General features: G+C 44.4%; 1 long non-coding RNA gene across 2 annotated transcripts in view; it reads left to right on the plus strand.

The window, feature by feature from the left end:
• The first annotated feature begins 413 nt into the window (after nucleotides 1-413).
• LOC121010081 (uncharacterized) overlaps nucleotides 414-15,120 on the plus strand; it is a 34,980-nt gene continuing 20,273 nt past the window's right edge. The window contains exons 1-3 of one of the 2 annotated variants that reach the window (XR_005781008.1): nucleotides 414-1,078; nucleotides 10,717-10,950; nucleotides 11,886-12,038. This is a non-coding gene — a long non-coding RNA (uncharacterized LOC121010081). Of the gene's footprint in view, nucleotides 1,079-10,716; nucleotides 10,951-11,885; nucleotides 14,957-15,120 lie in introns of those variants that run through there. The other variant, XR_005781006.1, reaches the window with a different exon arrangement.

Genomic DNA, 15,120 nt, shown 5'->3' on the forward strand with positions numbered 1-15,120 from the left:
TTTTTTTTTTTTGTTTTTTTTTTTTTTTTTTTTTTTTTTTTTTTTTTTTTTTTTTTTTTTTGTAATGATCACAGGCCGGTGGAGGACAGGAGGGGCTGGAGTTTCCTTTTGTAGAGGTACCCTTCACTTGAAGAAGCAGGAAGAAAAAAAAAGCCCTGATGGCAATTTAAGAAACAATAGACTCAACTCGCGCTGCCGGCTTTGCTACTTCAAGTGTCATTTTCCACAACCAGGCAAGTTTTTTCCTCTCTCTCTCTTTTTTTTCCTCCTTCTCTCCCAACCAAAGATGTTTCTTTCCTTTCAGTGCGTTTAGATGAGGACGCTGGTTGCCGTAGACAGATACACCAGAGAGGGAGAGTGGGGTGGGGGGAAGGGGGGAGAGAGAGGGAAAGAGGAAGGGGGGCAGGGAAAGACAGAGAGAGAAAGAGAAAGAGAGAGAGGAGAGGGAGAAAGAGAGAGGGGTGGACCCTGCTGGATGGAGATTCTGTTTTCTCCTTGCTAAAATAGAAGTGATTTGCAGGCTTTCCCTATGGAATCCAGTTTGACTCTCCCCAGAGCTAAACACAGGCACACTAACCCCAAAGGGAGGAGGCGGGGCTCGCGCCTCACGGCCCCGCCCCTTCATTTGCATAACGCCATCCTTCCGCCAAGCTGCAGCCAATCGCGGCTTAAGAAGCCTTCTGGCTCGCCGCGCTGGGCCACGCTCCCTCATTAACATCCCTCTCCGGGTGGCGCAGGGGAGCTAGCCAAAGTTCCTCGCAAAGTGGCGAGCGAAGGATCGCTGAGCACCAGCGTCTGTGCTGGGAAGGAGCTGGGCACAGCTGGGCAGAGCCGGGCTGGAGAGGGGAAACAGACGGAAGGGAAGGGCGATATTTTTCTCAGGGATTTGAACTGGGGTCTGCATCCTGGTCGTTGCGGTCCTTTTAGCATCCTCGCCACGCCCTGAGCGCGCTCGCGGTTCACAGGCTGCGCCCTCCCAGGGCCGATGCTGCGTCCTGCTCCGCTGTTCTGGGACGTCGGGGGCAAAAGTGGAGGAGACGGGAGAGCCCGGGCAGAAAAAGCAGGAAGCGCGTCCCAGGTGCCCACCTCTTCGCTTTGAGGAGGGGGTGGTGGGGTGGAAAAATGGGTGCTCGAGGTCGGGGCGGGAGATCGCGGAGGGCACTTTTCTCCACGCTGGGAGAAGTGGGTGGACCCTGGGTCTCGGTTAGTGAGGCTCTGTGGGTCCCTCATGGAGTAGGGGGACCCGGACTCTGTCCGTTGTCTGGCCTCTGAAATGGTTCTCGTTCTGATGCTAGCTTCGAGGCCGCGGGTGTTAAGGCACCGTCCCCATAAGCTCACTTATGTCGAGTAATCCGCGGGATGTGTAAACGGTGGAATGAATGCTCTCACTAGAGTTGTATCAGGATGCATTCTAAAATTTACTCAGATTCATTTCCCAACCCCTTACCCTCGCCCCAAAGTATTTTTTTTTCTTTAGTGTATTTACCAGAGCAACAACGTCTCTGATTGATTGGTTATTTCATGTAGGATTTCTGTCTTCCTCATTCTTTCAGTTTAAACGGGGGCCTTGAACAAACCCACCCCAACTTCTGCCCCTGCCAGTTGTCCAGAAAGTGAGAGATTGAGTTAAAAAGGAGGGGACTGGGGGGGGGGGGAAGGCTAGGAGAGAGGGAGGGAGAAATGGTCTACTACCTCAGACCTTTCTGTATATATGCATGTAAGTGGCAAAGAAAATAGCTAGAAGTTTCCGGGTAATGTGCCCCATCATTTTTAGCAGGTCGTAACCTCTAATAAGCACATGGTGAACTTCTGTTTCATTGCCCTCAGAGGAACTCCCTGACTGCAGCCAAATCTGCTAAGGACTCCTTGGGGGGGAGTTTTCTGCCAGAAATCCAGGTCCCCTTTCTGCTGGCCTTCCTTGGCCCTTTGATTTAGGAAGCTCATGGGGTCAGTGACGGAACAGTACACACGCCCATGTTGAATGGATGGAGACAGGCAAAAATTACGCTTTGTGCTCTTGGCAGAGCAGGAAAGTGAAAACCACTTCCCAGTTCCTAAACCAGAAAAAAAGGACTGTGTTTCAGGTCCGTGAGTACACGGCCACTATCCTCAAACACTACTTTATCTTTGTGCACAAAGCGTGCCCTGCTCCCATACCATTTAATCTGGACCACTAATGTGCTGAGAGCACTTTGTCTCTGGCAAAAATTAATAATTAATTCAGTCTCCACCAAGACACTCCTGAAGACATGTGTCTGGTCCATCAGGATCTACGTAACATCTACCAGAGTTCCTGACACACAGCACATGTTCAGGATGGTTATGTTGGTGGAGAGACTGAAAGGGTTATAACTTTGTGGGCAGGGGAAAGGAGGAGGGGACTTTCTCCATCTCTACAGAATTGAAACGCACAATTAAAACTGGGCCTGCTGAAAACTTCCCAAAGATCCAAGCTTAACCTCCAAAGTCCAATGAGTCCCCCAGAGCCAATCCCTTCCCCTGCCTGGACTATCCCCTGCCTTCTCTGAGGGTATCCTTCAAGGAAGGGGAACCAGGAAACAGAGGCCACCCTTCTATCAATGAGTTCCAGATAGCCAGAGCGAAAGACTCAAGCTTCCCTCTCCTTAATTGCCTGAACCTCCACTTTTACTCTCCAGTGAACTGTATTCAGGACTCCAAGTTGAGTCTGGTAAAGTACATTCCCCAGTGAGGGGGAACACACAGTGTAATAGGGATCAGATCGCTGCCAAAGGCAAGCAGCAAAAGTGCCAGGAAAAGGGGAGATGCAGCCACTATGAGGACCAGGATTAGTGTGAAGCACACAACAGATGGATTTCTAAGGGGTCAAGCAGAATCTAGAAGCACTCTGCAGATTATGTGTTTGCTGAGGGGCCTGAAGGTGCCTGTTTCAAAAGAGAAATTGGCGCAGAGAAAGAAAATGTCAGCAGCCCAACTTCTGCCCCAGAGTAGGTAACCTCTAGAAACTAAATAAGAAGGAGGCAATTTCCACATCTGCCAGGCCACAGGAAGAGGTAAAACAAAAAAAGGGCAAGAATCTTTTGATAAGACTAATTCCTTTTGGCTGTTCAGAAACAGCAGATACCTCACTTGGGATGGCGAATGACTTTCTTTTAATCAAGCAGAATGTATTCATAGCATTTCTTCTGAGTGTTCTGGTGCTTTTAAACTGGCTTTTCTCGCCCAGTAGTAAATGATTAAGTAGGAAGGAAGTTAAAGAGAAGGTAGAAAGAGATATAGAGGGTGATAGGAAACTGGGAACAACACCAGGCCAGCCGACTAGTAGGTTTTCGTGGATTTCCTCTGGTGAATATTCAACTAGCAATTGTAATTTTAAACTTTGAAAAATTCCTTAAACACTTGTCAATCTTCCCTCCTGTGACGGAAGCACCACCTCCAGAAGACCAAGCATGTGTGTGGAGAAGGGGTACTATAAAGTATGTACTGAGACTGACTTCATCTTTTCTTATATTATAGCCACTTCTGTGAAGAAAAATACTTGTGTGTATAGCATTGCCCAGGAGTTATAGAATATATGTGATATGACTTTAGGTTAGCTTATAACAGTAATCCCTAAATCCCCCTCATCAGTCTAATCATATGGGGGAAGAGGTAGAAATGCAGATTTTCAGGCCCTGTCCAGACCTACAGAATTAGAGAAGAAAAAAGCAAGGAGCGGGCAAAGCTGGGCATAAGAAAAATATACAGCAAAATGGACTTATATGTGGAAGAAGCAGGTGAAAAGGCTTGATATTTCCCCTGGAGTGAAGTGTCCCGCTGAGCTTCTCAGAGTTTCTTCCTAAGTGAGGGTTAACGTCCACTCCCTCCCCCTTGATTGCTGTAAACAGTAGACAGGGCTACCCATGCCTCAGGGTCTCCCAGCGCTGCAGGAAGCTCAGGCCCAGTGAGCAAGACCCCCCATTCCACCCCGAACTTTGAAACCTTCTCACTCTCGGCTATCCCAACCCTGTTAAGTCAGAGGGAAATCAATTCCCTTTCCCGAAGGACACGAGTTGCCTCCATAACTTCCAGGGGGTGCAGGTGAGAACACACGCGTCCCTTCTCTAACCCAAAAAGAGTAGAGACGAGATAAATACAGCCAAACTGGGACTAGCGGGACGTCCCGGGGAAAGAGGGAATCTTTTCTGCTCGTCCGCCCCCAGGAGGCCAGACTTGGGACCTGTCACTTAGAAAATTCCTTCTATCTGCGTCTCCCTTAGCAAGACGCGGCCCCAGAAGGGCCGCCAGCCCTGGGAAATGCCCCCTTTCGGCGGCTAGTAAGAGACCGCTTAGAGTGAGAGAGGAGAAAAGACGCCTCCTTCGGTGTTGGAAAGAAGGGAAAGTGCGGCGATGAAGGCCAAAGGCTCAAAGTGCCTCCGCCAACGGCCGCTCTGAAAGTGTCCACTGGCGGTCTGGAGTTGCGGCCGCAGCGAGCAGGTGCCAAAGCGCTGCCCACAGGAGGAGTGGGTGGCGGCGCGGGTCGCTAGGAATGTGAGAGCCAGAGCGGGACGCAGCCTGGAGGGGAGAGGTGCTCCTGAGCTGAGCCCAGATGCCGGCGGGAAAGGCCCCGCCACCCGCGCGCGAAACCCTGACGCTGCCCCTCTAAGACCTTTACCTGCTGCCCTCGGAGTACGTATAAGAGCAGCAGGCCACGTTTCCACCGGAAATCCGCCTGTCCCACCTCCTTGCTCTCAGCGGTCTCTGGCAAGCGGCAAGGGGAAGGGGCATTCCCTCGGACCCAGATTCCTCTTTCAGATCCCCAAAGTTGTTGCAGCGGTGGCCCGGTGTGCTTGCCGACTCTAACTTTTCCAGTACCTGGGAACGCGCGTCTCCTCATAGTACAGACAGGGAAACTGAGGCCCAGAACGGGACAAAGACACCCACAGACACCTAGGACAAAAGCTTGAGGCAAGGAGTTCGAACAAACCTTTCCCGGATCCACCCTGCGGACTGTCGGGTTTCCCCTGGGGCGGTCCCTAGATAATAATAGACACCATTTGTTGAAGGCTTTACGGGCAGAAACTCACTGAATTCCCACAAGACAAAGAAGGCAGGTAAGATCGCCCCCATTTACAGGTGAGGAAACTGAAGGCTTGTGATTGAAATGAAACAACCTGTCCACCGCCTCACTGCAAATAAAGTCTCCGAGCAGAAATTTCCCCAGTCTGTGACCTTAACCTAGGATCCAAACCATCCATCCAACGGCGGCGCATTATCCTTACATTTGCATTGGTGCTTCCCCTGGCTCCCCGACCCCCGCCACGCCTCTGCCACGAAGCTCCCAGATCCCCTGGGTATCCCGCATGACAGAGGAGCAAGGGCGCAAGTTGCCCCAGGGCAGGCAGCGAAGGGAGATAGGAGGGGAAAACGGTTCTGAAAAGTTCTAATTCGTGGACTGGATGCGCATTCCCGCTGGCAGATACCGTCACGCGTCTCTCCCGGCAGTCCTAGACAGGGCACGCCAGGGTGGCGCTAACTCCAGCCCTGGATCTGCCACATTTGCTGTGCGACCTTCAGTCAGTCGCAACTCCGGGTCCTAGCTGAGGTGTCAGAGCTTCGGGCGCGTGCAACGTGGTCTAATTGATATAGACTGAACAAGTTTTGGGGGATGCCTGCGAAGTCCAACAGAGGGCAGAAATGTGGACACCTGCGGATGCACTTTAATTGAGGAAGACCATATAGCCTTGGCATGACCACAGAAAACTAAAAACTAAAATTATTTTGAGCTGGGAGAGTACAGTTGGGGACCCGCTGGAAAAGATCTCCTAATCCGAGACTGTCCTGAAGCGCGACTATGCCCTACCTTTAGCCCTTCTCCCACAGTCCTCCAACCTGCTTGATTGGAGTCTGATTTGCGAAGGGCCCCCGCTCCCTCGGCGGCGAAAAGAGGCTCCAGGGTGCGGGAAGAGAACTTCCTGGCTGTTTAGACATTAGCATCTCTTCAGTAGTGCAAACGTAAAAAAAACAAAAAAAAAAAAAAAAGAAAGAAAAGAAAAGAAACAGGCCTGCGAGAATTTGGAGGCGAAGGGAGGGAAGCCTGTTTGCTTAGGAGAAAGTAGAAGGAAAGGGGAGTTTAGCAGAGAAGCTCGAGATGCCTGGGTCACAAAAAGTTTTTTTCTTTGAAGCACAATTCATTAGATATTTACGCACCGCTCGGCCCTTAGAGGTCTTTGTTGGCCACCGAGATGCGAGGTGAGTGTGATGTGAGTGTGCAAATACGTTTGTATAAACGAAGAGTGGCTGCATTTTTATGGGCCTGTGTAGCACAAGTGTGTACCAGTGAGTGACAGCGCGCACTTGGGTGCATGTGGACGCTTGTGCTTGAGAAGGATTGTTGCGCATAAGCGTTGAGTACACGTGTGCACGTGTAAAGTGTGTGCATGTGTTACATGTAGACACGTGTCTCATGTGAGTGTGCGTGTGCAGAAGTCCGTACGTGTTTAAGAGCAACGTACACTTGTGTGTAAGCCTGAGCTCACACGTGGTTCGTTTGTCCATGTGTGCATGCGAAGCCCAGCGAAGAAGTCCCCGAAACCTCCGGTCGCGTGGAAGGAAAGGCGCAGGCAGGAATCGCGGACTGAGCACCCCATGGCAAGAGTCGAAACTGCCGCTCCTTCGGCCCGCAGGCAGCCGGAAGCCGCCTACCGGGCTCGGGACTGGCCCGGAGGCCGTGGGTCAGCCCCCAGCTCGACTCCGGCCCGGCCAGGCGGATTCCCACTGGGACCCACCAATTACCAGGACTGCGCTCGGAATGATCCCCGCTGGGCAGTTCGGGAGCTCTTAATTGTTCCTCGCGGACAGTTTCTAATTATTAATACCTTGTGTCCTAAAGGAGACCGCTTCCGGGTTATTTGCTTATGATTTTATTATCTTTATCACAGTCATTATTTGGTGGCTGCATGAAGATAGTGCCAAGCCCACCTAGACCGCCCTGCCCCGCCTCTCCGGCGCCGCCCTGGGTGTGCGGGTTACCCGCAGACACCGGAATCTTCCCTTATGTGGAGCCACAGCGCCACCTCGCGATCCCCCAGCCTCCCTCCGGTCACCGCCACCCAAATTCCCAGTACTGGTGGGTTTTCCATTCGCTTTCGCCGGTCCTCTTTCCCTGTCTAGAACGGCCCACGTGGCTGGAGCCTTGAGATCCAGCATGCCTTGCTAAGCAGCTTTGTACACGACCGGAATGCCTATACCCGGTCTCCACCTGGAGAAATTCTGCTCTCTTTAAAATCACTAACACAGAGTTCACCTCTTTCATAAAACCTTTCCAGACCCCTTCTAGGAAGTCATTCGTGCCTTTCTTTCCCTGATTTCCCTGGTGCTTATATCACATTGGACAGAAAATATTGTTTAAACATCTCTTTCCCCTCCACAATCAAGGAGCTCACCTACAGTCACTATTTTGCTTATAGCAACAATAATAACAGTAAAACCTGGTATTAACTGAACGCACTATGGAGCATCTTATGCAATGTGCTATGCTAAGCATTTTATTCATTACCGCGTTAAATTTTCCCAGCAAAAACGTGAAGTAAGCACCAATATAATTTCCCAGTTTTCAGATGAGGCCAGAGAGTTCCTGTCTAAGGTTGTATTGCAGAACCCAACCCAAGTCTGTCTGATTTTCCTTAACCTCTTTTCTTAAGATCTGTGCCTCACAGACTTATTCAGCTCTATATCCACAGGCTTTAAGATAGGACCAGGCACAGAGTGGACATTCATATATTTATGAATAAATGAACCACTGCCAATACAAATCTTTTCTTCTCCAAGAGAGTTGGGCTAGAAAAACACTGCACTTACCAGATACCTTGATTGAAGTGTTACCATAATGATTTATCCCAAAAGAGTATTCCACTACTAACTAGCTAAGTGACCTTGGTCGAGTCACTTCATCCTCAATTCTTCATTTTTAAAAGTAGGTTTTCTGTGAGTATTAAATGAGGGGGAAATGTGAGGTGCTTGATATAGCCCCTTGTACTGTAATCAACACTCAGCAAAAGTGTGCTATTAATATAATTATTAATGAGAGTTTTAAAAACTAAAGCACAGAACACAAAATTGACTTACCCCTAGCCACATAGAATTCACCATACCTCTATATAAAATTATCTCACTATTATATCTTCATTTTCATCATGGACATAAAATATGTAATAAAATATGTTTAGTTTATTGTGGTTGGGGTGTTAATGTTAACCCTGCTCTGTTATAAAATTTTAAGGGGCAGGGGGGAAAGATATAATTAAACAGTAAATCAGCAGGCTTTGACTCTCACCCTTTCCTCCTGCTTTGTAGCTTTTCACCAAGAAAGATTTAAAGAAAGACTATAAAAGTGCTTATTATTCTGGAAAGTACAAAACCCTATTTTTTAATTTAGGGGACATTCTGAGCTAGTTTGAGTTTTTCCCACTTGAAACACTTTGTTGCTAGTGATACACTAAAAGTTTAAAAATATGTATCTAAGCAAATGATTGTCCCCAAATAAAAAAGAAATGACGGTTGTCTAAACATATCCCAGACTTTCAGACATTTCCCAAAAAGGCTAAGTTTTAGAGGTTCAGGGTCTCTTTTCAGAGTGACTCATTAGATAATTACTACTATTAGCATCTAAGCGAAAATGAACTTTTCTGTCTGATCAGGCTATAACTTTCCTACTATCAAATTCTTTTGGAAGACTATTGACCAGTACAGTTATGTCATAAAGAAACAAAAAGAGCCTGATAAAATCCACAAAAGGCACAAGTGTGTCTCCCCATTTAGCTGGCCCACAGCGCATTTCCAGAAACTTTATCCCAACCCCAATTTATTTTAGTTCATTTGTACCTGCTTCTCATTCTATGCAATACTCTTGTATGAAGATGAAGAAACAAATTCAGGAAACTTTATCAGCAACAAATTAATGTGTTAAGAGATTTTATTGTATAGCTGCCAGGTATTTTATTATCCTTGATTGGGGATTTGATTCGTATTGACTGTGCGAGACCCTGTCTTCTTGACAGTTTGGGAAGGGAGCATGTCTATTCTGTTTTCTTTTCTTCTTTATTTCTAGAATGGTCTCCATTAGCGATGTTCACTAAAATTATGGCTTCCCTACTTCCAGGTGCACAGTAGGAGTAGAGTATTCTGATTCTTCTGCATTTAGATGCAACCCTATTGTTTGCTTTGATAAATTTAGAATTATCAGTAATATGTGCTATTTAGAGGCAAAAGCTTTAAGATCCAATGTGCAATTCGCCAATTCACCTTCCCCATGCCACAGCCTCCAGTGACCCTCCAGATGGAGTTTCCTTCAGCCTGCCACTCTTTGCAAAGATAATGTGGAGTGGAGACCTCTCCAACCCACAGTGAACATTTAACACGAATGTGAAATAATCTTTTGTTACTATAAGTCCCAGAGATTTTTTATGGCAGCATAACTGAGCCTTTCCTGACTAATATGCCTAGGAAGGAAGCTCACATTTCTTTTTCTTCCTTCCTTTTTTCTTTTTTCCTTCCTCCCTCCCTCCCTCGTTTCCTCCTTCTCTCTCTTTCCTTCTTTCTTTTTCTTTCTTCCTTTTTCTTGTGGACAATGTGGAAATTCTTCTCTTAGAGTGTAAGACTTCCACATCTAATTAAATAATCAGATAATGCAATTATTCAGTTAGAAGCCTGTATCTCGTTTTCTTACTCAATTCATACATCTCCTATGGGTCAAAACATCATTTAGAAAACTCTGAAATGGAAAACAACAACTGAATTTTAGAAGCACTGAAAATGAATCTCAGAGTCATTGCTAGATCTCCACAGGAATTTCTTGGGGGCTTGCTGCCTGCTTGCATATTCACAATGAAGGGTGTGCCATAGGCTGTGATTCAAAGAGATTTTGTCAGCGATTATATGAGGGGACAGAGAAACATGTCTTCCTTCAGTGTTTAATTTCTTTCGGTCCGTAATTTCAGGATAGTGAAGGGGAAAAATATTTAGCTAATCAACTTGTATTTAAGGAACATGACCTATGGCAAGTTATTTAACTTTTCTAGACCTTGCTTTCGTCATCTGGAAAATAAGAGTAGGAGACCAGATAATCTTCAGGATGCCATCCAGTTCTAATCAGCTGGAATTCTGAGATATTCGGGTGATTATCAGTTTCAGGAGTCCATGCTACACTATAGAATCTTCTTGTGTTTCTATCCTCAGCATTATTTTGTGAAACATTTTAAATTTTTTCATGCTGAGCCCAACTTAAACAACTGCTTCTTGGGCAAGATAGATGGTGCTTCTTCTCTTCCACCTCAAATGTTTTTAATGTTGGAGTCTGCCAGAAGAGTGGGCCATATAGATTCAGGGCCATGTAAAATGGCCTGTCACTTTCTAGTCAAGAGGGAAATTTTTCTTTTCTTTTTCTTCTTCTTTCTTTTTTTCTTTAACTTTTTCTTTCTTTCTCTTTGAGAGGTATTTTCTTCAGGTTTCATTATCAGACTACCTAAGGAAATTTCTTGTGAATTTTCAGGAAACTTTTGAGACAAAATATTGATTGCGTGACAAATGCTGTGGAGTGAAATCATTGCTAATTATTCTTTATTCTTAATGTGGTATGACTGATTTCCAGAAACAATACTATTACCTTCATTTGGATAATAATTTATGGTTGACAAAGAGTTATTGCCTTGATTCCGCTCAATGAACCATGTCAACTGACATTTCTCCCCTATTTCACAGAGGAGGAGCTGAGGTTTTGATTTGCCCGTGGCATGTGGCTAGCAAGCAGTGGGGCTTGACTGTAACCCAGGAGCCACACTGCCTATGAAATTAAGAAAGCTGTCTGCTACCTTACTTACTTCTGTCAACCAATTCCCGGTATCTCTCTTCTCTGGACACCCAAAAAAGATTATGGCCTCTCTTTGAAGTTAGTGTGGTCATCTGACTTCGTTGAGCCTGAGCATTTCCTTAAAGGTAAGAGAACCCCCAGAGTACTTGCTCCCCTCAACCAGAGGTGTTACTGAGAACAGCTCCATCGGTTTGGGTCCTGCTGTCAGGATCACGATGAACAGAATTCTTTAGCAATATGCAACACATTTAATGTACGCAGGTGGTTTAAACCACTAGGACTTGGGGCTTCTTTGTTATGGCAGCTTTGCATAGTCTGTCCTGACTGATATAGTTTCCTAATTCAAATATAAGTGTTTTGTGAAAGAGAGCTCTCTCTGTTGAGTGGACTCCTATAAACTTGCATTGTATACACATATCTTTAAGAAAGAAAATATTCTTCTGGATCTCTCATGTTTTTATTTAAACTAATTTTACTATCTTACTTAAATATGCACAAGCATAAAACTAGGGCCACATTCTTTATGCAGATAGCATTTAAACAACCATGAAACCAAATTACAAAGTTCATGAAAAAGAGAAACTGCACAAAACCAAAGATTTATAAATGAACTATAATAAAATGAGCTGGATAACGTTTTGTGGAAACTAAATTGTCACTTAAATGTCCACATGGTTGTTTCTGAGTTCAATAAAGTAGGTTCTTTTAGAAGTGGTCTGTCTATATAATTATGCCCTGTGTAATGTCTCAATCCTTCTACCACTTTTTAAACTTTTTTATTTTAAACTACCACAAAGTGTTCCTTAATTCATATGGTGTAGGACAAGTTTAAAGGAGTCATTTCAGTGTCAAATCCACCTCTGTCCGTTTTTATCAGCCTATGACGATTAGGAACCACTGTTGGCACCAATAAACACAAACTAAAATTTGGGAACATTGTGTCAGTAATTCAGCTTTAAGGTAATTATCCAGATAAGTCTAACTGTGCTTAACTTTTTAAGACTACAATTGAAATGACTTATCTGTAATGATTTAACTGTATTTAAACATTTGTTTCTAGGAACAAAGAGGACAGAGTGACTAGAAGACTCTAGTGCAGAGTTGGTCTGTGGAGAACTGCTGTATGCCTTATTCCTGGGCCATTGCTAGACTGCATTTCTCAACATCCCTAGCAGCTGCTTTGGCTATATGACTGAGTTCTGGCGAATGAAAAGTAGGTGGGATTGATGGAAGCCATTTTCAGATATAGTTCATAAAAACCTCCCACACAGTCTTGCACTCTTCTTCCTCCCCTTCTGCGGACTAATCAGAAAATCCAAGGTGATATTCCAATGCTAGGGCAGGCTTAGCAAAGGTTTTCTGTCAAGATCCTGATAGGCAATATTTTATAATTCATGAGACTGTTGCAACTACCTTAGTGTGAGAGCAGCTACAAAGCACAGGTGATACATGATGAATCGGTGTGGCTGTGTCTCAATAAAACTTTATTTACAAAGAAAAAATTTATAAAAACTCTAGATCAGATTTGGTCCATGACTCGTAGATTGCTGACCCTGCTCTAGGATATGTCAGAATCACAACATAGAAGGATTCCGGCCCCTAAATGACTGCATGGGGAAATAAACTTTATACAAGCAAGAAATAAACTTCTCTTATGTTAAGTCATTGAGATTCTAGGGTTGTTTCAGCATTAGCTTACTCCAATACTGTTGGAGGAGGTTATCGAGGGGACATGACCTCAGGTTGACCCAATGATCTGAACCTGGGCAACTGGCTCCTCCTCCCCTCCCCTGCACTTCAGATGCACATTTTGCATAGCATTCCACAGTGGGCACTGTTTTCAAAGATGCAGCTTTAAGAGAACAGTGTGCTGTTGAGACCATCTGGACAGTATATGTGACTGAACCCAATTAAGGTCTCTATATAAACTTTTAAGGTTCTGGCGGGCACGTGCAGAGATTTACCTGTCTTGTTACCTGCCAAGATGAGCCTCATGTGTAAGTTCCCTTGCTTATTAAGTCTGCCACCAGAAATCCAAGAATGCCACCACCTACCAAGAGTGGTCTTCCTCTTTCTTCGGTTTTTCCTTGCCCTCCACGTACAGAAGCCAGGTCCAGATTTAATTCAGGATGCTCCTGAGGTTTCAAATCAACAGAAAAAATACCTGGTCACAAAGATGGATTTTTATAAATATTAGATTTCCCCTTCTTCCTTACATTCCTTTGAAGACAGGCTTATTCATTTGTCATAGAATCTTCCCAATACGTGTTAGTGAGACAATTAAAACACAATCAGATAAATAATTGTATGCGTGAAGCACGCATATCATGCAATGCTTATGACATTCCAAGTTGTTGCTGTCACCTCTCTCCATCCTACCACCTAATTCCTAGATGCATATCTGAATTGTTTTGTGCTGCCTTCCAGATAACCAAAGACACACATTTGGGAAACAGTTTGCTTGGGTAAAGTGAATAGAGCTTGGTTACTTGGTTCACTGTTATGTAAATAGATTGCTCTGTCTTACATTAAGTCTCTGGAATGTGTTACAAAGTCAGCTTTGGGTTATTACTCAGCTACTTTGTAGCCTGTCAGTGTAATTTGGTATCTTTACTCCTAATTTATAATCAGGGAGCCTGAGACCCAAAAGGGTTAAAGAACTTTTCCAATGTCATATTCTGGCAATATCCAAAAGCTAGGCCCACCTGAACCCAAATGTCACACTATCAAGATTTGGATTCTGAAGCCTCTGGAATCTATATCCACCTTCCCTACTTGACATGTTTTTGTTGGGGAACAATTAACCTCAAGATGAGTAATTTGCCACCATTCTGTATGTATTTCAAATTTTCCCATTACACAAGGAAAATGAGAAAAATATGTCCTAGATAACACAAAGAAAAATGCTTCATTGTCTTAATTGCCTTTCTATTTCAATCAAGAAAGGCATTTAATTATTTCTGAACTACATTCAAAACTCTCTCTCAAGAATATTACTCCTCAGGTGGGTTAACCAAACCTGTGCAAAATATTTCTCAAGTCTGAATATTAATATCAAACATTTATTGAGTATTTTTATATGTCAATGCCAATTTAAATGCTTTCCATTTACGATCTCATTTATTCCTCACAGCAAGTCTGTGAAGTGGAAATAGTCATTATTCTGCTCGAACAAATGAGGAAACTGAGGTTCAGAGAGGTGAGAGAGCTTGTCTAAGTTCGAAAGGCAGTAAGTGGTGAAGTCAACATTCAATCCTCGGCCAACCCTTCAGGCTACATTGCTCCCCTCGCTACTCTGCTGTGCTGACTCTGAACAGAGCTATGCTTTCCCCCTTTGAGTATAGGTGAAAAACCAATATGGAAGACTCACCCAAGATGACTTGAGTCAGCTACTCAAGGGTCAGTCAGAACCTCAAGCCTCTGGAATTTGAGGTGGGTCATCTAAGGGCTATGGAATCAGAAGGGGCAGATTCTGTCCGGCTTCTTGCACAATCTGAGGAAAGAAGTGCTTGTTGCTTAACACCGCTTCCCTGGGCCCTGAAAATGCCCACATGACATCCACCCAGTGGCCTACTTTGACTTCATTATCGCTGTTGGAAACCGCAAAGAGAGGGAACAGCATTTCTATGATATGTACTTTATGGCCATTACTCTTACCTCATTATTCTTACTTCACTTAAAACCAAAAAATAAAGAACAATCAACTCAGTATTTACACTCTAAAATTGATTGGCATGAGCATGTGTGTTTTATTAGTAAGAAAAAGAAAGTATTTTCTGGCATGATGGACTATACTCTTTGAAAAGCATACAGTACTTGAAATGTGTGGGCCACATCAGTAGGAAAGATGGCACCTGCAATTGTTTGGAAGGATTTTAAACTTCATAATAGGTAAGCTTAGGACAGTAATAGTATCCTTACATCTTCAGACCAAAATATTGTATAGTTTGGGCTAAAAAAAAAAATGTTCAGTCTTCACAGTAGTCTTAATACCACAGTTATTTTTAACCATTTTAATGAAAAGATTCTATTTCATTAACCTTGCCTAAGGGCATGTTTGAGAAAACATTGATGTTTTTTAAATATGAAATATAACCTCTATTCCCAATAAACAAGAGCAATGGTGCATTCTTTGTGTGTCTTTGAAGGCTTCTAGTCACAAATCTAATCACCTGTTGAAATGTATCTATTTTATCTCCAATAAATAATATGTGAACACTTAAAAAGACTCTATAAGCTCACCTTCTTGCATTAGGATTTGTGAAAATCAGACAGCCTGGAGATGTGCGAGCCGA

This window comes from Herpailurus yagouaroundi, unplaced genomic scaffold (assembly GCF_014898765.1).
Source record: "Herpailurus yagouaroundi ecotype Mexico unplaced genomic scaffold, PumYag 29, whole genome shotgun sequence".
Taxonomy (NCBI): domain Eukaryota; kingdom Metazoa; phylum Chordata; class Mammalia; order Carnivora; family Felidae; genus Herpailurus; species Herpailurus yagouaroundi.